At 43.6% G+C, this 15,822-nt stretch overlaps 1 protein-coding gene across 3 annotated transcripts in view; it reads right to left on the reverse strand.

The window, feature by feature from the left end:
• Window positions 1-14,671: 14,671 nt before the first annotated feature.
• BCL10 (BCL10 immune signaling adaptor) overlaps window positions 14,672-15,822 on the reverse strand; it is a 182,189-nt gene continuing 181,038 nt past the window's right edge. For 2 of the 3 annotated variants that reach the window (XM_086954078.1, XM_086954075.1), the window contains exon 4: window positions 14,672-15,453. The gene's annotated coding sequence lies outside the window, so the exon portion shown is untranslated. Of the gene's footprint in view, window positions 15,482-15,822 lie in introns of all 3 variants that reach the window. The other variant, XM_086954072.1, reaches the window with a different exon arrangement.

The raw sequence follows: 15,822 nt of genomic DNA on the forward strand, positions 1-15,822 counted from the left end.
ACTGCCAGGGCCTGAAGATGAACTGGGGAAAGGTGTGTGGGTCATCGATTGCCTCTCTACAGTGTATATTTCAACTGAAGTAGTGATAGATGCAGGTCTCAGCAGGGTCTTACAAATATGGAAGTTGGTGGTCGAACCATTGCCACATCCCTTGGAGCAGGCTGAATAGGACGGGTAATGTGTTGTCCTCTGAGCCAGCTTCCCAGACAAAGACTAGTTCGTCATCCTCATCCCCTTACATAATTATATGTCTTTCAGGAACTTTCCTTTTCCCTTGTCTCTCCTGGTGAGTCTCAGACTCAGCCGGGATCCAATCCATGTCAGATCATCAAAAGGGGGGTTTGGAGAAGATGGTGAGGTACCCTTCCTTTTTCTTCCTGGAAATGTGGAAGCCAATGGTTCAAGAAGAGTGGTGGTGTGGTTGATGCAGGACTGCTGCTCCCAGCTTCCTGCCCAGAGGATGATGAGGCAGGCACGCTTCTCCTGAAAAAGGTGTGGGGTGGCATGCCAATGCTAGAAATCTGCGTCTTCTCCTCCTCCTCATTGGCCAATTTATTGGTAGCATCATTCTTTAGGGTCATCCTAAAGCTGTCAGTTGCCAGTGGCACCTAGTTGCACAAGCCGAAGAGACTGGAGGACTCACGTCACATGTTGTAGTCATGTCACTTTGTAAAGGCCTTCTGTCTGGCAGTCCTGTGCGTGATGTCTCTTGTGCACATAAAAATAAACAAGCAAGAAAATAATTTAGTGAACCATGGCATTTTTGCAGTTTCAATTATTCATAGTACAGCCAATATAATTTAGTGTGGTTACTTACTATCCTAAATAATTAACAACAATAGTGTATGCATTCCATAGTCAAACCACACTACCATAACATGTAGTTTTCAATAAGGATAATAACACATAGATGTAACTGTTTGCTTTATGTGCATCTGTTATGTGCCCGGGTTAGGCCCACGTTGTAACTAACCCTGGGCATAGTTTGCATAGTAGCGCTATCTGTAGCTACACGAAGTGCACTTCGCACTATATGAGCTACACGAACTGCATGGTGCACTGTGCAAAATGCTGTTCGCACTGATTGGACAGTGCCAGATGCTTGTCCGCACTGTGCAGTCAGTGCTAACCGAATCTTGCACAGTGCAAGTGGTTCTTTTCTGCCGCTCTTTTCTAGAGGCAGCTTTCTCAAAGCCGACTGGTAGTTTCTCGTCGCGAACATACACGACCACTCACAATGAGAAACCTGACCTCCCCTCGTTGCGAATCTCACTGGGAGGTTTATTTTCTACGCTCGCAGTCACCAACTTGATGTTGAGGACCGCGAGCAAGCAAAACTGACTGCTACGTGTATTTGCACTGTGCTACGTGCAATTCGTGTAGTGCGAAGTAGCGCAAACTCCGCAAGCGTAACGTAGTACTTCACCCAGGGTTAGTTGTAACGCTGCACATTTTCTTACATTTTCCTCTTTTCTGCACAGTAACATTTTACTGTGACCTTTTGCACATATTTGTGTGCGTGACAATGTTGGATTTGTTTCTTTGAAACATCTTTGCTTACACATCTGGCTTCACGCAACATTATCATTCTGCCTTGAATACCGAGTACAAGGCCTTTACGCACACTATACAAATATTGTTCTATCTTCTTCCACGGGGCGACAATGCTATCTGCATACCCATAACAACACCAATCCACATATACATCGCAAGGATGCTTTTTATTATAAATAAAGAAGCATTTCCGGGGGATAGCATCTGAGACATTTCAGCTGACGTCGAGGGGTCCCTGCATGCTGAGGGTCTGCCAAGCAGCTGTCTAACATCTCCATAAGGGGTCTCCAGTTCATGACCAAGGCTGGGTCTTACATTCTGTACCATGGGGGGGGGGTTCTTGGCTATACACCTACATACACTCTAGACACACAGACTAGGGATTGCATAATAGGAGTATGCTCGATTACTACCTTGGCTTATATGCCTGGATATATACACTGTATTAGCAAAATGGTGAAACTATGCCCGCTATTTATTATGTTGGTGCATGTAATTAGTTTCATATGCTTCTACTGATTTTTGCAGCACATGTATTCTATACAAGAATAACGTTGGTCCAATAAATATATTGAAAACGTCCCATTGTGTATTCTCTGTATATTCCTCTGAGAACAAGTGTGCCCGAGTGACTGGGCAAAGGGGTCCTAGATCTGTTACCACGATCCCTGAGGGGTCAGGGTGGTCATGTTCAGTGGTTGCCTGAAGCCATTCACTCCCATGTTTGGGTTAAGGGGGCTTATGGTATCACTGTGAGCTAGCTGGTCTCTGGGCCAACATATACTATGGGGGTGCATGGAATCAGTCTAAGCGTCTCTCCCAAAGTTTATGTTGTCCACAAACGCACAGATCCTACGGATTAGTGGGAAGTACACAACACATCTAAGTGAGACACGTTTGGCAATCAGGGAGGTGCAGGGGAAATTGAATAATCCTTAAAAAATGAATGCTGGTGTGTGCACCTATGGCAGGCAGGGAGGCCCAAGGGAAAAAAATTGAATAATCCTTAAAAAATTAATGTTGGTGTGAGCCTATGGCAGGCAAGGGGGTACAGGGGGAAATAGAATAATTCTTAGAAAAAATAATGCGGGTGTGTGCCTATGGCAGACAAGGGGAACCAGAGGGAAATGGACTAATCCTTAAAAAAGGAAAGCCAGTGTGTGTGCACCTGTTGCTTGAACAAAAGATACCTTGAAAAAACACGAGCCAAGAGAAGTTTGACAAAAGAGGAACAGTTCATTAAATTAAACAGTGCAGCTGGTAGAACAGTCAAAGGCATGGGGTCTGAGGACTGTATTAACTTAGAAATACAATGGGTTCCTCCACAATTTATTGAATGTCTTAAACAGTTCAGTCGATCCTTCTTTAATAAGGAATGTTAAACCACTGTCTGTGGAGTCATACATTAATGTATCAGATAGGAAATCCAGGTGGGTCTCGACCTTCCGTGGACACAATACAGCCAGTGGGTAACATGTTAATATGGTGAGCATGTGATCACACTGTGTAGTGTGTCCTGATTGACAATATGTTCGTAACTTGGTGTGGCATCTGCCTTTATAATGTACCTCTCCAGCCAAGTGCACTTTATGGGATGTCGCTGCACCTATCTGTGGAATTTTTCTGGCCATTTGCTTGTCTGCCAGACATGTGCCACCTCACCTGTGACCTGTCAATCAGTGACCTCAGGCCTGTGTCTCAGAACCTGCCTAACTGCGTATTTCTGATACAGGGTTGACGTGGAGTTCATAAATGTCAAATTCATTAATAAAGATGCAATTTCGTTTTTATAGGAATATATCATTGTTCAAATTAACATTGACTGTCTCCATACTAACACACCCATGGCAGGTAGGGGGCCATGGGGAAAATGGAATAATCTTGCAAACATAAGCACTGGTGTGCAGCTGTGTGCATATGTTAGGGATGGGGTCCACCGGTTCAGGAGAAAATGAGTAATGACAATCCTTAAACAATGAATGCTGGTGTGCAGCAGATGCCTATGGCAGGCAGTGGGCAGATGGAGGGAAAACGTAAATATATATATTACATTAAATTACATGAATTGCTGCTGAAGACCTGATATCCCGCTAGATGCTCCTAAGTGCCAAGTCCGGCTGGCGCACAAACCGCTGCCAGCAAAATCGATACTCACCTGGTCCGTCCGATCGATTCTGATGGTGCCTCCAAGGACTACAGCTGCATGCTGTGGATGCTCTTCTCTCACAGGACAGTGAGACATAAACTGCATACCCAGATGGAGCAGTTGGCATAGTATGCCCAGACGTGGGTCCCTTGCTCACTTTGCCACTGGATTCAAGATAGCCTGGCTGATGACAGCTGATGAGCCAGTAACCGGTCCCAGGATGCTTGCGTCCGGTTCAGGAAAGACATGGCTTGGCAGTTCAGGCTGGACTGTTCCCATGAGGCACAGGGTTAGGCTGATTTGCATATGGCCATATCTGAACTGGGGCAGCGGAGTCAGCTAAAGAATGATGATGGATTAAACCCAGATCAGTTGACTGGGGGCGAGTGCTTGCAATGTTCAACACTCTGTCCATCATCCCCTTTGGTTTTGCTTTGTTCGCCCTAAGTTGGCAGGGTATGCCCAGACATGGGTCCCTTGCTCACTTTGCCACTGGATTCAAGCTAGCCTGGCTGATGACGACTGATTAGCCATAAACCGATCCCAGGATGCTTGTTTCCGGTCCAGGAAATACATGGCTTGGCAGTTCGGGCTGGACTTTTCCCATGAGTCACAGGGTCAGACTGATTTGCATATGGCCATGTCTGAACTGGGGTGGCGGAGTGAGCTAAAGAATGATGATGAATTAAATCCAGATCAGTTGACGAGGGTGAGTGCTTGCAATGTTCAACACTCCGTCCATCATCCCCTATGGTTTTGCGTGGTTTCATCTACAGCCTTAACCTGTCCTGTCTTGGAGCAGGTCAGAGACGCCATTGGTGGAAACTATTTTGGCAGACTTTCTGCGCTGCTTTCGCCTCCTCTGCCCGAGTATGCAGTTCCCAAACAAGGAGCAAGTCTGATACAGTTGTAAGGTAGTTGTTCACTGGAAAACAATATAACTGCTATAGAGGGAAACATACAGGTCGAAGTATTACCTATCTGCGAGAATAAGTCTGCCTGTAATGGCTTGGTAACAAACAGTAACTGTTTGGTTGATGATTTCTCCGTCGTCTTCAAAATTGCAGAGGCTGAAAAACCTCTACCCCTTCAAGGACTCTTTAGTGCAGAAAGCAAGGCGATTACACCGATATCTGTGGAGGATATAGGGGCCTCTTCTAACTTTCAAGCAGAAGCTACTTCCAGTGCGCAACCTCCAGTTCTCGCCATGGTAAGAGACTCTGCAGGGGCAAATTTGAATTTGAAGGGAGCCACATCACAGGAATGGGCGATCAAAATTCCCAAAAAGACGAGGACACCCTCTGCTTGTGGTATGGCATAGAAGGCTGTGGGCACTGCTGTCTTATGCATTACTAGGGCAAAGGGGGCAGTCAGTACTGAGGGAAGACACCTCTGAACAGCTCCATTTTACAGTGGCTCATTGGTACTAATGGTATCTTAAATTGTGATGAAGCAGTCCCTGTACAAGATTCTACAACCGGGTTAACAACACACCCTATAACTCAGCCTAGCCTAAGCAGCCCGACAAGCATGAAAAAGACATCCCTATGAGATGCCCTTGAATAGTCTGAGTGATTCAACAGCAGACTGTCAAACCCAGTGAGCCCCATGAGACTTCTCACTTCAATTTTTCAGTGATTCAGACTCACAGGAATGAGAATTCTGCGCACTATATCGAGGATAAAGTGCATAACTCAGAGCTGCAGCACATGGTCACAAAAGTGACTGAGAAAGATAATCTCTCCATCATAGAGACGCATGTAGCATATATTGACAGGGGGATGCTGCAGCAACTAGGATACAACATTATGGTCAGTTCTGCCCATCAGGTTTCAATGCATGCGGTTGCTATATTAAGCCTTTGCCCTTTTAATTGCAAAGAGATGTATACTGCATCTGACCTATATGGCAGGTGGGCCAGCTCTCAGATTGATATTTGTGGCAAATGTATCACTATTTGAGGTGTTTATGAGCCAAATCGTGATGAACCAGAATTAATAGATTTGCTAAAGTTTGAGTTAATTGGCTGGGATGGAGAGTTACTGATTCTTGGCGATTTTAATTGCGTTCTTTGCTAATCACTAGGACACAACCAATAAAACTGCTACCCCACATATGATTACATCTTTGATGGCCAGCCTAGATTTAATTAGGGTGCATGGTTTAGTGGACATATGGAGAGCTATGCTCCAGCCTACACTAGGATACAAATATTACTCCCCTCACCATGGTCATTACTGACATGATTTATCTTTCACAAGACTTAATTAGCAATTCAGAAATGGAGTTGCGGCAGATAACTTCTGATCAGCTTAAGCACAATCGTGCACAAGGAACCCATTTTCAACAATGAATTATTATTTTTGCAAATATATCACCTTTTGCAATGACTTTGTTAAGCCTGACAGGAAAAAGTGCTTTGACAATATTGTTTACATTAATTTACACATTGTAGTATTTAACCTAAAGAATAGGTCTTTAACACTCACTTGAGCCGAAGTGGGTGATATTTGTTTCTTCATACACAATGTCTTTAATAAAAAACAATTCACATAACGCACATATATTGGTACTATATACACATACATGGAACAGTGAATCAATGTGACCCCAGTGAAGTGACCATAACCAACAGGTGATAAACATGAAGTGATTGTATAAAAACGCAGTTTATTGGAATTTCTACAGTTGTCCTTTGGACATTTTTAATTGAATCTCTTTAGGGCCAGACTAGAATGTGTTCCTGTATTTTCAGGACTATCCTGTATTAGTTGTCAAAGACGTTTAGATTCCAATCTGGATGTTGGAGTCTCTTCAGGTCAGAACATGCTGGGTACTCAAGGAACTTGGGCTCAAATCTAAGGAGCCAATATTACCTATCCTATTAATCACCAATGCTCTTTATTCAATAGATTTGGATGACAAGGACGCACCCTCCAGACGTATGCTAGATCTCTAGAGTGGTATTTGGATAGTTTCCAAGGTAGAATTGATTTCTCCTGTAGGGAATTAGTTAACCAGTCCCAATGCACAAAATTAATGCTATAGATCGATGCTCCAGAGCAAAATCAGAGTTAATCAAAGTATGATCTAATTAAAGGTGAGATCACCTTAGAAGAATTAAAAGAGGCTGTTCGGTCTCTGCCTTCTGGCAAAGTCTTGGAAGATGACGCCTTGCCATAGGAGTTCTACAAAACATTTCTTGATACATTGGCATAGCTGTTACTCCCTGTTATTTTAGATATCTACCAGGGGGGCGATACCCCTGATCTTTGGAACTATACCAACATTGTTATCTATCTAAGGCACCCAAAGAAATGGGGTCATATTGGCCAATATCTTTAATTTATTCGGATGCTAAAATCTATGCGAAAGTGCTGGCTTCAAGGATGGTCACTGGCATCCATGATTTCAATCAATCAATCAGGATTTATAAAGTGCAGCCATTCACCAGATAGGGTAGACCGGCGTTTGCAGGCCCTGGATGCTTATTCGAACAGCCAAGTCTTGAGGGCCATTCAGGAATTCTGGAAGTGAGGTGATGGTCCAGAGGTGCTTAGGGAGACTGTTTCAGGTCTTTGCTGAGATGTGGGAGGAGGAGTGTTCTCCACTTTTGCTTTGATTGATAAAGGGAGTATGGGCAGGTGAAAGGGAGGTGGAGCATAGTCGTCTTGATGGTTGGTGGAAGTTCAGGTGGTGATTAAAGTAGGTGGGCCCTTGGTTGTGTAGAGCCTTGTGTACGTGGGTCAGCACCTTAAATTGCCATCTCTTCTGTATGGGGAGACAGTGGAGTTTCTGGAGTTGGGGGGTTTGAAGTGGGTTAATTGGAGAAAGCTTAGGAAGAGTCTGGCTGCAGCGTTCTGTATGGCCTGAAGTCTCTGTTGAAGGTGTGTGGTGACTCCTAAGTAGAGGACATTGCCGTAGTCCAGTCAGCTGGTGATGAGGGCTTGTATCACTATGCGTTTCATGTGTAGAGGTGGCCACTTGAAATCTTACATAGAATGTGTAGTGAGTAAGCAGGTGGAGAAGACCGCATTGATTTATGATTTCATCGTGAGCTTGTGGTCAATGATGATTACGAGGTTTCTGGCATGGGAGCAGGGAGTAGGTGCAGGTCCTAGGTCTGACAGCGACCAGGGGTCATTCCATGTTTTGCTACTGTTGCCAAAGATCAGTACTTCCATCTTGTCTGTGTTCAGCTGCAGGCGGTTTTCTTCATCCAGTCGGCGATGTTTATCATGCATCTATGGAAGCTGGTTCTGGAGTGAGACTGAATTTAGTTCATCTTCATACGAAATTATGTTGAGACAGTGAGATGTGATGATGTTGGCTAGTGGGGTCATAAATGTGTGGAATGAGCCCGGGCGACACTGCAGGTGATCTCCTGGGGTTCCAAAGTGAAAGGTGGATCCTCTGGGTTCTTCTAGTAAGGAAGAAGGGTATCCATCTGAGCTCATCCCCTTGGATGCTGATGCAGTGGAGTCTTTAGATCAGTGTGTGGCGGGATATGGTGCCAAAGGCTGCTGAGAGGCCAAGGGTCAAAGCTTCTGTTTCTCCTCTGCTGAGGAGAGTTAAGATGTGAATAGTGACTGCAATCCGGGTGGTTTAGGTGCTGTTATGGCTGCAGAAGCCAGATGAGGAGGCATAGAGTAGCTGGTTCTGCTCCAGGTGTGTCATGACTTGATTGTAGATGATATTTGCCAGTACCCTTGCTGAGAATGGGAGCAGGGAGATAAATCTGTAGTTTTTGAGTTTTCTGGGGTCGTCTGAGGGTTTTTTGAGTAGTGGTCTGACTTTGGCATGTTTCCAGGTGTCAGAAAATGTTGTGGTACTGATAAAGTTGTTGACTAGGGTGGTGAATTCCTGGCCGGCTCTTTAGTTTCCGAGGTTGAAGATGTAGTGCGGACATGGGTCTGTGGAAGCTCCCGAGTGCATGGATTTCATGGTGCAGGTGGTGTACTGGGTGGCGATGATGACCAGGTAGTCAGTGTGTGGTTCGTGTCGGTTATAGTGATGGTGTATTTGTCGAGAAAGTCCGTAGGTGTCAGTTAAAAGTTTCGGCACATGGTTGCTGTCTTGTCATGGACGTGGGTGAGGTTTTCATGCAGCTCCTGTGAGGGTGTAATGTTGTTTTAGCCGGCAGCTAATTTGGAGAATTCCTTAACGAGTTGATAAGGTTTTTGGTGTTGTTGCCATTGGTATCGATGTCTGTGGCAATGTCTCTTCTTTGCTGCCCTCAGAAGGTGGTGGTAGAGGTTGAGGGAGGTCTTGGAGGCTGCCTTGTAGGAGGTGTCCCTGCTGGTGCACCACCTCCTCTCCAACTGTTTACTGTCTTGTTTTGCTGTTCTGAGTTCATGGGTGTACCAGCAGGCTTTTTTGGAGGATTTTCTCTGGATGTTAATATTGATGGGGACGATGCAGTCTGTGAAATTGGTGATCGAGGCGTTGACGGTTTTCACTCCCTGTTCGAGGTTGGTGGCAGTAGGGTTAATGTTTTAAGGGTGTTCGCCTAGCTGGTCTCTGCGATTTTGTTCCACCTCCAGTGTAGGGTGCTGGTCATCTTGGGGGTGGCGGTACAGGGCCTGGAGATTCAAAAGTGATGAATGGAGTGATCGGTCCACGTGAGTTCTGTGACATTGCTGTATTTGACATGGTTGCTGGAGGTGCAAATTGAGTCCAGCGTGCATCTTGTGATGTGTGTAGGGTCGTGGATTATCTATGTTTATCTGAGGCGGCTCATACTGTCGATGGGGTGTGCATTGTTTTTGTCATGGGGTCATCGATGTGGAAACTTAGGCTGCCAAGGAAGATGTAGTCCTTGGACTCAAAGGCTAGAACCGCAATAAAATATGCGATGATGTTGCAGAAGCTGGAGCGCGGGCCTGGGGTTAGTATGAGAGGGTGCCTCTGTGGTTGTCTGTCATTCATGAAGTTGAGATGTTCCATGGGGTGGTTGTACACTGTATGGTCTCTTTGTGGATGATGGCTGTTCCTCTTCCTGGCTTGTTGGTGCAGTCCTAGTGGGTGATTTTATATCTGTCTGGGATCGCTGTGGCAAAGTCCGGGGCAGAAGTGGGCATGAGCCAGGTCTGAGTGAGGAAGACTATGCCCGGTGCGAGGATGGCAATGAGGTCCCATAATTCAATAGAATGCTTGCATAGTGAGCGTGCGTTGAGAAGGGTGCATGCCAATAGTTATTTCTGTTCAGGTGGTGTCTGTGGTGTATTTGGGGTGGGGCTCGTCGGACTGGGGTGTGTGTGTGTGTGTGGGTGTGTGCAGTATCGGGTGAAGTGACAGTAGGTGCTGATGGAAGGTCCTACTGTGGGTCGGCACAGTGGCAGGGTTTAACAATATTTACAGATGGCAGTGGTGGTCTAATTGGTAGCACATCTACTCTTTTAGTGCATTCAATGTAACGGTGGCAGAGTTTTTTGTGGCGTTGAGGGTGTAGAGCTCGGCGATGGCGTATCTTTGAGGGGGCGGGAGGGCCAGGGGTTGTATAGCTAGGCGTATGCTGGCTTCCCTATGGCAAGCCCTTTGTGTGCATCTGCACTACATCCTGTATTAGGTAAGTCATGGGGTGGGTGGAGCTTCTGTTGGTGGGAAGAACGTGAGTGGGAAAACCCGGTTGGGAAAAACTCTGGAACAAGTAGGAACTGGCGGCCACAGGTAGGTGGCAAGCTAGGTGTCCAGGTGCCTTTAGTCTCTCCGCAGGTTCATGGTTTTATTCCAGGCAAGGATACCAGTAAACACATTCATGCTGCTAAAGCATTGTTTGATGCCGCTAAACATATGGGGGTATGGGTCGGTATGATCTTATTAGACGTGGAGAAAGCTTTTTCAGGCTATTGGCATTGGCAGTTGGTATCTACACTGGGTCAAGAGTCTATATCATAACCTAATGGCCTGTGTTGTATTAGCAGGGCATAGCTCATTAATATTTTAGATGTCTCACAGTACTCATCAGGGAAACCTATTATCTCCCCTTTTATTTGTACTTTATTGTGAATCCTATTTACGGTACCTTGTTTAAGCGCGGATTGTTGAAAATGGATTTGAGATTAGAATCAGGCATATGCTGATGAAGTTGCAGTGTACTCACCTGAGTAAATTGAAGCGGTGAAATGAATTGCTAATGTGGCAACCAGATTTGGGGCTTTCTCTGGTTATCATCTTAATCTGCCTAAAACCCAAATAATTCTGAGCTATATACCCAGTGTTAAAGAACCATGGATTGTCTAGCTTGCCATGTATCTGGGGGTCAAGATCTCCTCTTCTGTTAATCATATATTTGGCCTTAAATTACGGACAACTGCTGCGCCAGTCCATGGTTAAGATGTGGCTATGGAATGGGCAACCAATAAGTATTATTGGCCTTTGCAATATAGTTAAGAAGAATATTCTCTCTAAGTTCCTTTACCTTTTTCGGGCCATCTCTTTATGAGTACCTGATACTTTCTTTAACCCCTTCGCTAAGGCGGCTATTCCGCCACAGTGCTAAGGGGGAGGCGGGGCCGCACGGCGGTCCCGTGCTCGTGACGGAACCGCTCCGTCACGGCCCGCGAGTGAGCTTGGCTTGTGACGGAACGGTTCCGTCACGGCCCGCCCACTCTTCAGAACGTCCAGCGCAGGCACGGAATTCATGCCGCACAGGCGCGGCGGGCGGGCCGTGATGGAACCGTTCCATCACCAGCACAGCCCACCCGAGGCTCGTGACGGAACGGTTCCGTCACAAGCATGGGAGGGGTTAAATGTCTAGAAGATGCTGTGGGTAGTTTCATATGAGGATACAAGAGAGTTAGACGGGCCATTCGATATCTGAAGTTCTCTACCAGTCAAGGGGGTGGGATTTTAAGGTATATTTTTGGGCTTCTTCTGGCAATTCTATTCAGGGTCTCCTTGCAGACTACCATCCGGATTATAGTGCCTTTGCATATCAAATGTTGGCCAGTGATGAATGGAAGTTTTTATTATGTATGATGTTTGATCCCAATTATTTCAAAAGGGTAGGGTTTAAGCTTATTATTGACATATGTAAAATCTAGGGAGATACCTGCCTGGCCTTCCAAATTCTGTGGTTGTATTCCCACACACCGATGTGGGTGAATTCAGGTTTACCGTCGATATTTCAGGATGCAGCAGCTAGGCAGTGATAATCTAGAGGTGTAAAATTGATGGTCAATTGTAGAATCAGCAGAGACTGTGCACTTTGGATATGCTTCAACGAGGATATGCCGTCCCTCATGCTGGTTTTTCTTTTTTAAATATCTACAAATAGGGGATTATCTCCAGCATAATGCTTCTAGTATTACGATCAGTGATGATGCCGTACCCCTTACATATACTCAGAGGATCGTCAGCTAACAATCCGTAACATGTACCAAATAATGACAGGACATAGAGAGGTTAATTTTAGTAGCCTAGCTTGTAAATGAAGTTTTAAAGAAGAGTCCCAGTGCGTATATAGGATTTAAAATATGCATTTAAAATAATGTACTCCTCAGTTGCTTCAGTCAATTTATAGTTGCAACAAATCAGAACAATTTGTATGCTCTATTATACACCAGAAAAGATAGCCAAGTGGGACATCAGTGAATGCAGCTATAAGAGATGCAGCAGACATAGTACATATCTGTGTGTACCTGTATAAATTTAGAGCAATTCTGGAGGGATCTAGCTCACTATATGTCCCAAAGTCTACAACGTGATATGCAACTAACTGTTAAACATATTATGCAAGGCTTTAAGCAGGATTTTGCTATTGTTAAAGGTAGTTTATGTATCTTCAGGAACTGGATAGCATAGAAATCCCGCATGGTGGGTATTACTGGGTAAGGTTATGAAACTGAGTTTGCAAGTCTCAGACTTTAAGGAGAAAAAAGGGCTAGACTCTTAAATCCGATCCGAGCACCTATGTTCCCTAATAATATAAGAACAACCCTCTCCTTAAGCATATATTGTTGGCTTTACATTGTTTGCTCCGAATGTACATCCTATGCAACATTTCTTTGTGTGTGTGACCATGTTCATTCTGAAAGATTTTTTTTTAAAAGATGCTCCTTTGTATTAAGACACTTGCAGTCTGTAGTAAATGGGTGATACCAATATTTAAGTCCTTTGGTACTTTGTGATGCAACTCTGTCACTGGACTGATCATGAGCCTATTGAGTCCTCAGTGGCTTCCTACATCTGAGATGCATTGTTTTTCACAGGAAGGCACAAACATAGGTAGAAGCAATTAATTGATTGGGATGATGTCCGTGCATCAGGAGGCTTATGTCTTTTACGTAAAATACTATGTTTTCGGTGTTGGTTGAAGAGCTTCAATGTGTTTGGATTGCTGTGTTCAGTAGTAGGACTGTTTTAAACAATGAGCATGGTATTTTAACTGCTTTAACTGCTATTTTCATAAGAATGTTATCTTATCGTCATAAACTAATGTGTAGTGTTCTAGAATGGCTTTCAATTTCACCAAAAGCCACATTGTTCTTATTGCTGTGGATTATGCGGACAGCAGTAACATTATACCTAGAAGCCCAGTTGGTCACATGCACCGTATCCAAAGACTATTTATTGATCGGACAGTTAAGGGCCTCAATCACTGGTCTTGGCTATTATCTTGATTATTGCACTTCTACTGAAACCAGTTAATGAGATACAATAATGTAGTTCAGTCTCCTTATTAGTTTCTAAATAAGGGTGCTCTTAAAATTATCTGCAAACTGGTTTGACAAATGTCTTCCACAAGTTTAACATATCCACTACAAGGTCTGCGCACATGGAAGGCTATCTTCTAATAATAAACACATTCCTAATGGGGCTACTGATCTGGGAGCAAATCTGCATACACTACGACCATACCAAGCGAGCACAAGAAAATTGTTAGACGCCTCAAGGCAGAAGTTCTTTGATAATTCCTTCAGAAGCCAAGTCGATCTGGGCATATTCAAACACAAATACAGCTAGGACCATCAAAATGTTGAGGCAATAGTACTGGTCAATTCCCACCTGACACAAGGTATTTATCTGTTTCCATCTCTCTTCAGTCTTTCTATTGAGTCCTTGTCAGGTATGATGCATATGATTCACACCTAGTTCAAGATTTCTGCCAAGGGTCTGAATTTAACCAAGAAGGCGACCTTCTCAAAAGGTCTCCTATTGATTTTCGCCTCCAGGTGATACATGCCTCCCACGATTTATCCAGTTTATCGGAATTTCTCTAAGGTCTCCTATTGATTTTCGCCTCCAGGTGATACATGCCTCCCACGATTTATCCAGTTTATAGGAATTTCTCAGGATATTAAGGAATGGAGTGTAAACTACGGTTATGTCGTGGAGCATGAAAATTTGGTGTTTAACAACTACCTGCATTAGTTACTTCAATCTCAAGATAGCATTGGAAATGGAAGATATAAATACTAGAAATGAGGTCAAGTTTTTTACAAAAATAAAAACCTAATAATGAGACAATCAGTTTTTCCAAAGTTCTTTAAGAGGTAAACCTGGTAAAAATGTTGGTTAACATTTTGGCTGTATAGTTCACCTTTGTTTATTTCTGTATCATGAGCACAACATTGTTTCCGCATAACAGCTTTGTATGGGAAGGCACATTTCCAAGACTAAATTGTACGAAGTTGAGAACCATTTCGAAGACATGCATTCAATTATCAGGTTAATGGATGTTAAGGATATTGCCCTCACCTAAAAGCAGAGTCAGTGCTAGTCAGACAAATCTTTAGAAGAGCTTATTCAGTTATGACGAACTTGCAGCAAGTTTATAAGTGACCACTGCACTCATCAATGCCATATGTACAAGGATTTGACTTTTCCCACTAATGGATATTTATGGTCTGTTCAACAGTAATAATGGTTTCTTCTAGATATTAAAATAGGTATTAACGCACACACACCTACTATTTTTCTGCTTGTGAACGAACAATTATAGATTTTCACACATCTATGCACACCTTATACAAGAGCACATACAATCTTTATTAGAATGTAATATACAACTTACACAACAGTAGTTCATCCACTTTTTTTTATCTTTGCTTAGAATATCAAATGAGTTTACATATGAGGAGACAAACCACTTTTTGTAGGAAAACACCTTTGTTTATGAAAGCCATTACCTAATTAGCATGTCCATATGTCAGGTACAGAAGTGGCACAGAGACGTTTATGAGAACAAAATTCTATGAACTTGAATCCTAGGAAACAAGACATATACATCCATCTCTGCTGGTGCATGGACAGCAGAATGAATGAAACAATACCTATTATATCAAATCATATTTTGGCATCTACATCACGATCCACCCCCAAAATATGAAAAAATACACTTAATTACTAGATTTTTTCCCCACAATTACAGGACAACTAACTATCCATATGGAAAAATATATAGTCATACAATGAATGAACAGCAATATTAAAAAATGAAACCTGAAATTTTGTCTCATGAAATTAATTGTAAAACATGTTTTTGTTTTGCCTGGTTATGTTAGCAGAAATGTACCTTCCAATAAAAGCATTAATAAATTAAAAGCTCATTTCCCCACAAAATGAATGCATATTGAAATTGGTATCAGCATCATTATCAACTAAAACACAAAAACCATCATTGGTCCAGAGATTTTCCATATTCTTTACTAATTACAGGCATCTATTTAAAAACGAAAACACATGTTGTTGGGTTGGTTTAACTAGAGAGTTGCTTTAATAACACAAGATCTCTTCTATTGCTTTAATTACTGGGGGTAATCCCCATTACTCTTAGTCCTACTCGTCCTCGACCCAGTCATAACAAATGAGGTATTCCACACAACAGGAAACGCTTTCTGACTCCACCCACCCTCTTGTCAGGTGCTATAACACACCTTACCACCAGAAGCAAATCCTGATGTACCAAGCACCAAAGGGCTGGAAAGGGAGGGCGGGATGTATGACTGGGTCGAGGACGAGTAGGACTAAGAGTAATGGAGATTACCCCCAGTAATCAAAGCATTACCTCTACGTCCCTCATCCTCGACCCAGTTATAACAAATGAGGCATACCAAAGCAACCCCAAAAAGGCCTTTGGCACACCACCAACAGAAACAGAACAGACACAAAGGAGTGCA

Source organism: Lissotriton vulgaris, chromosome 1_1, assembly GCF_964263255.1.
Source record: "Lissotriton vulgaris chromosome 1_1, aLisVul1.2, whole genome shotgun sequence".
NCBI classification, from domain to species: domain Eukaryota; kingdom Metazoa; phylum Chordata; class Amphibia; order Caudata; family Salamandridae; genus Lissotriton; species Lissotriton vulgaris.